At 38.8% G+C, this 6,126-nt stretch overlaps 1 pseudogene; it reads right to left on the reverse strand.

The window, feature by feature from the left end:
• Window positions 1–2,149: 2,149 nt before the first annotated feature.
• On the reverse strand, window positions 2,150–5,676 carry LOC106395348 (annotated as a pseudogene).
• Window positions 5,677–6,126: the final 450 nt, after the last annotated feature.

Here is a 6,126-nt window from a genome sequence, read left to right on the forward strand (position 1 = left end):
TTACTCGTCTCAAAGGTATCAAGCTTCGCCTTCTCCTCGTTAAGAAACAAAACTTCATTCAACATCAACTCATCAGCTTCGTGTGTGTTGTCTTCTTCTTTCGTTTCTTGTGCATCCTGGATCGGCTTGAGTAGACGATCAGGACAGTCACTTGCGTAATGTCCTACCTTGTCACACCGGTAGCATGTAATCCCCGTTGCATCTCTCGCAGCACCAGATCGTCCACGACCCCTTCCTCTGTTATAGAATCTTCCAGCACGACCATGGCCTCTATTGGTTCCATTAAAACTTCGCGCATACTGCTGATCCAAGTTAGCATACATACGTTTGCTCTGCTCTTCCCCTGTTTCTTCTTCCTCGCTTACACGCTCTTTGTAGTCTTTCAAACGACCGATGATATCTTCAAAACTGGTCGTTTTTAGATCCAGAACTTGCTCCAACGCAGCTACGATGTGTATGTATTTTCTGTGGGGAAGACTCTTTAGGAACTTCTTGACAAGCTTTGATTCTTATATTTCTTCTCCGAGTGCAGCAGACTTTCAGGATATCTCAGAAATCCTTCCGGAAAATTCATCAATGGTCTCGTTGTCTTTCATTTTCAAGCGATCAAATTCTGCCATAAGCGTTTGTAGGCGAGCTTCCTTGACCCTATCAGCACCCTTCTTCCCCAAGTCTAGTTCACCTACTTGCAGAACAAGTGACTCAGGTATGGATTGTACTAATAAATCCAAGGCCATGTTGTTTCTTTCATCGTCTTCTCCTCCTGTCTCAATGATATCCCACGCTTTGTGTACCTTCAGCAGAATTTTCATCTTGATTGCCCATACAGTGTAATTTGTGGAACTTAGTATAGGGCATTTTATCGAAGAGGATCCTGTCTCCTTTGGTTTCGTCGTAGCAACCGTAAGATCCCCCATCGTTTCCATTTGTGGCTCTGATACCAATTATTGAAAACAGATAAACAATTTCTCTTGTGTATAAGAATAACTCTCTTATATTGCCTCAAGGTAAAACTCACTCAAACCTCAAGTACTCATAAAACTCATACATACTATCATAACTCGATGGATGTATATATATAAAGCTAAAACCGTAAAACCTAATCTTAATGCTTTTATTGTTGTAGATAACTCCTAAAACATCTCGCCATCTTTATCTTCATCTTCGATTTCGGATAGACTAGGATCCCTTTTAGCTTGTACCGCAAGTCTTCAGTTTTGATCTATCATCTTCAAGCTTATCTCAACAGATCCAAGATTGGTCGATATCATCAATCAGTGCTCATTCTCTTGTACATATCGCAGCGAAAAGAAAAGAAGAAACATATTTCATTTTTCATATACAGTATTTTAATTCTCTTTAATAATTTTAAGAGAAAAAGACAAAAATAGCACTAAATCAAGTTTATGTTCCCAAACTAGCACTCAAAATCAAAAGTCACAAAAATAGCACTTAATGTTTTATCAAAAGTCACAAACTTAGGGTTTAGAGTTAAAGGGTGAGGTTTAGGATTTAGGGCTTAGGGTTTAGGGTTTAGTGTTTAGGGTTTAGGGTTTAGATTTTAGGGTTTAGGGTTTAGGGTTTAAGGTTTAGGGTTTAGAGTTTAGGGTTTAGGGTTTAGAGTTTAGGGTTTAGGGTTTATGGTTTAGGGTTTAGGATTTAGAGTTTAGGGTTTAGGGTTTAAAGTTTAGGGTTTAGGGTTTAGAGTTGAGAAATCAGGTTTTGGGGATAAGATTTCAAATTTTGAAAAATAAAAAAATTAAAATTTTCAAAGGATAAACTTAGAAAGGTGCTATTTTGGTCATTTTAGTTTTTGAGTGCTTTTTTTGTGATATAAACTTAGAAATGTGTTATTTTGGAGATTTGCCCTAATTTTAACATCAAGGAGCGTCAATAATATGGACATCTTTGCTACAAATGTAGAATACGGCTTAAGGATCTTCACGAACCTTAGGATCGCCAAAGACCTTGAAGATCCTCTTTCTGCACCATTTGGGAAACAATTGAAATTTCCTTTTGCTTGCGAGTAAGAAAGACAATCTTACGTATCACTGAATTTATTCCCTCCGTCCACTTACCAATTTTCTGTTAGTTGACTCTATTAGAACTACAAGAACGAGTCTGTTAGAGAGTTAGTTATAAACTCATGTATTCAAACTTCCCTTATTAATGGTTTCCTAATTTTCCACGGCCAACAAATACGATTCTACCAACAAAAAGAAAATTTACAAAACTAAGATAATGTTGTTGGCCACTTAGGAATAAGGAAAACAGAACATTTCTCACCTAAGCCTATGCAGAAGATAGCATAAAAGACTCAGCTCAACCAACAACAGTTAAATTCTTGAAGTTAAAAAAAAAATTGAGTAGCTAAAGAGATTTAGATGCAGATAATTCACAGTTTCATAGATCTCATCTTCCACGCCCTTCCAAGATTGTATGAGAAACAAACGTAGGCATTGACGAATTCCTTGAATTGGGCACACCAATGTTAAATGATGCTAGCATTGACACTGGCATAAAAGCTCCGATACCTGGAGAATATGGTGAGAAATCTGGCAAGGGTACGCTCTGGTTTAGGTATTGCACCACTTGTCCCATGGCAGGTCTTGATTCTGGGGCAGCATTTGTGCAGAGCAACCCGAGTTTAAGAACCATCTCCACTTCCTCGGGTAAGAATTCTCCTCCCAATCTTGTATCTCTGGTCTCGAGTAAAGAACCACTTCTCCACCGTTCACAAACCCACTTGACCAGATATTGCTTTTCCACCGGCAGCTTGGGTTCTACAGGTCGTCTTCCACAAGTTACTTCAAGAATGAAAGCACCAAAGGCATACACATCAGTTTTTGTAGAAGTCCCCATTGTTATTAGCTCAGGTGCCATGTAACCTATGGTTCCCACCGCAGCTGTTGAAGATAAGTTGGCTCTGGGGTCATGAAACCCAGCCATTCCAAAATCTCCTGACCTTCCATTACCCTCGGAATCTAACATGACGTTAGAAGCTTTTATATCCCGGTGCAAAACAGCTGGACTAGCTCCTGTATGCAGGTAACTAATAGCCGAAGCAATGTCGTTAAGAATAGAAATCCTTTGCAACCATGAAAGAGATGGGTTTCGGTTATGAAACAAGTGCTGATCAAGACTGCCGCAGGGCATGTACTCAGATACCAGAAGTAACTCACCTTTTCTTCTACAATACCCGAGAAGAGGAACCAAGTTCCGATGCTGTAAGCTTCCCATAGTCACAACTTCAGCCACAAACTGTTTCATTCCTTGTTCTGCATCGTGTGACAGTCTTTTTACAGCTATATGCCTGCTTAGGGGAAGAGTTCCTTTGTAGACTTCTCCAAACCCACCTCTCCCTATAAGACCATCTCTCCCAAACCCATTTGTTGCTTTATACAGAGATTTGTAGGAGAATCGGTGTGGACCGTATTCCCTTTCCCACGATTCTCTTACTTCTGCATACTTGTTTCTCCTATACAGATAAAGTCCTCCTAGAACTATCAGTACAAGGATCACCAACACGACAACCAAACCAATAAGCAGTGGAGATAGTTTATCTCTAGGAAGAGGAGCCTTTTCTGGTTCATCTTGGGGAAGAGGAGCCTGAGGGAGTTTAGAGAGGTCCAGGGCCTGAAATAGTTCTTTGCTCCTACTAAAACTCCACCCAAGTATATACTGGCTGCTGGTCAGTTGCCCTGTCGATGCAGAGAAGCCCACAAAAATCTTATTTTCAAAAATTTCTGAAAGATTGATGGATCTTGACATAAGAGGCCGGTTTGGTTTTTCTATGTTTATAGGGGCTAGTGAAACATTAAGCAACGATCCATCGTAGTCCACCCACACCTGGATAGGCTCTCCACTCAGGAGATTTATGCTTACACTACCCCCCAACGCACTGGAAAAGTAAGATGGGAGGGCAGACTCAACAGATAATGGATTGTTTACATTAATCCCAACATGAGGCTTGTCCAGCACATCAAAACTCTATCGTACTAACAGTATCGAGTTCAATAGCTAGCAGATGAGGAGAGGAAGTCCCATTTGTTGGGATGCTGAAGGCGCCCAAGTACTGAGTTGGAGATCCATTAGAGAAATTCATGGAAGGAGATACAACGAAGGCAATCCCATGGCCACCATCAGCTCCCAACTTAGGAGGCACCAGGGCGCACACAAAATGCGTAAAGAATTCAGATGGAGCAAAATCAAATGACTGCTTGAAGAAAGCATGACCCACTTGCCGCTCTGTAGTATTTGTCAACTGCAAAATCCCGCCAGGAAGGATCTTGGCGAGACCATCGGTAAAAAGGTCTGCTTGGTCGAAACCATTATAGATAAACCTGGTTTCTTGTTGACTAGACAGACAAGTAAGATAAATGCAGGAGAAGATCAAAACCAGATGCAGTGTAGAATCCATATCTACTGGGAGAGATAAATTGTGGGGTTTTTTTTTCTGCATAGATGTTTTCTCTTCGGGAACAAACAATCTGTGGAGCTGCAAAACAAGGTCTACTCATAAATTCAGGAAAAAGTCAAACTAACATTTTCTCCTATGGAACTGTAGCCAGCGAAACGCAAAATATATTCTAAATTGGCATTACAAATTTGACCATGAATATGATAATAGAATTAAAGAAACCATGACAACTATAATAACTAATATAATCCATCATGTGAATTAAATACTGCTGTAAATTTGTTGTATGGTCTTCTCTAGTTATTCCAAGGTCAATTGAATCAAACAAGAAAGCAATCAATGTACTTACCTGTAGCAGACATATTTCATTCTTCAAGAAATCTGAAATGCCTTGGAGAAGAGCTAGTTCTAGCATTCAGAAAGTAAAAGTTGTGGTGTTGATGTTGGTGTTGGTAGAATAAGAGGCAGTGAGTTCAAATCTCCTTAGAAGACTTTAAAAAAATCAGAATCAGTTAATTAATAGGTCTTTTTTTACCGTTTTGCTTCTAGCCCTATAAAGATTAGGAGCAGCTCAAACTCCAAGGTCAAGTAAAATAAACAAGAAAGCAATCAAAATACTTGCTGGTATCAGACATGTTTCATTCTTGAAAAAATTACACATAAGGTCACTTTTTGACTTTACAATTACATAAAAAGTTACATTGAGCTTGAGGCACACATTTTTCTTGTTGATTGTCTAATATACCCTTCTAGTGTAAACTTAGTCTGGTTACCTATTTTGAAGCCGAAACTAAAATAAATCGTAACTTTTCTCAATCTCTCACAAATCACAAACCCTAATCCCTTTTGACAATTTATCTATGTCTTGGATCATTTTTTCAAACAATTCATTATCTGGATCACCTTATACCACCAAAACCCACACATCAGCCGTACACCCTAAAGCCCACATATTGAGGCTAAGCTTCACAATATAGAGGTAATAGCTCTATCATTGTTCTCCAAACACAATATTTGCATAAAATAAGCACATCATTGAGCTATTTTAGTCTCGGGGACACATATTTCGTCCATAACTCTTTTGTGAGATATATGCGTGTCCACAATTCTTCTGTCCACAACGCTTTTGTCTATGTCCACACACATATATCTTCATTTCTTCTATGGTTTTTGTAACATCTTTGGTTATTGGAACAACATTTTAACTGTTGTTTCTTCTTCTTTCAATCCTAACCAATTTGTTGTACATAAGCTTCAGTCCACGTTTCTCCCGTTCATGGACATAGATTCATGTCCAACAAATCACTCTCATACAAATTACCGTCCACATGGTGTTAATGGTATCATGTACATAATGGTTATCATGTCATATTTCTTTGAAATTTCAAATTTGTAATAGTGGAAGTAAGCATCATACATATTATTTGCATTTATTTGATTCATTGTCCACAAATTACTCTTCGATCCACAGTTCGTCGTCCATAATTTATCATCCACAATTCGGTGTCTACAACTCGTCATTTTCCACAAGAGAAAATTTGTCAAAAACACACTTAGGCCCCACCAGAAAGTGCCTCACATGTGGGAAGTGACTTTCAATGTTAAAGAAAAAAAAATGTGTCCTTAGGTGTAATCAACTCTTCATTCTTCTCCAATAAGAAATCTGAAATGCCTTGGATGTTGGAGAAGAATTACATATTTCTCCA

The sequence above is a fragment of the Brassica napus genome, chromosome C7 (assembly GCF_020379485.1).
Source record: "Brassica napus cultivar Da-Ae chromosome C7, Da-Ae, whole genome shotgun sequence".
Lineage (NCBI taxonomy): Eukaryota > Viridiplantae > Streptophyta > Magnoliopsida > Brassicales > Brassicaceae > Brassica > Brassica napus.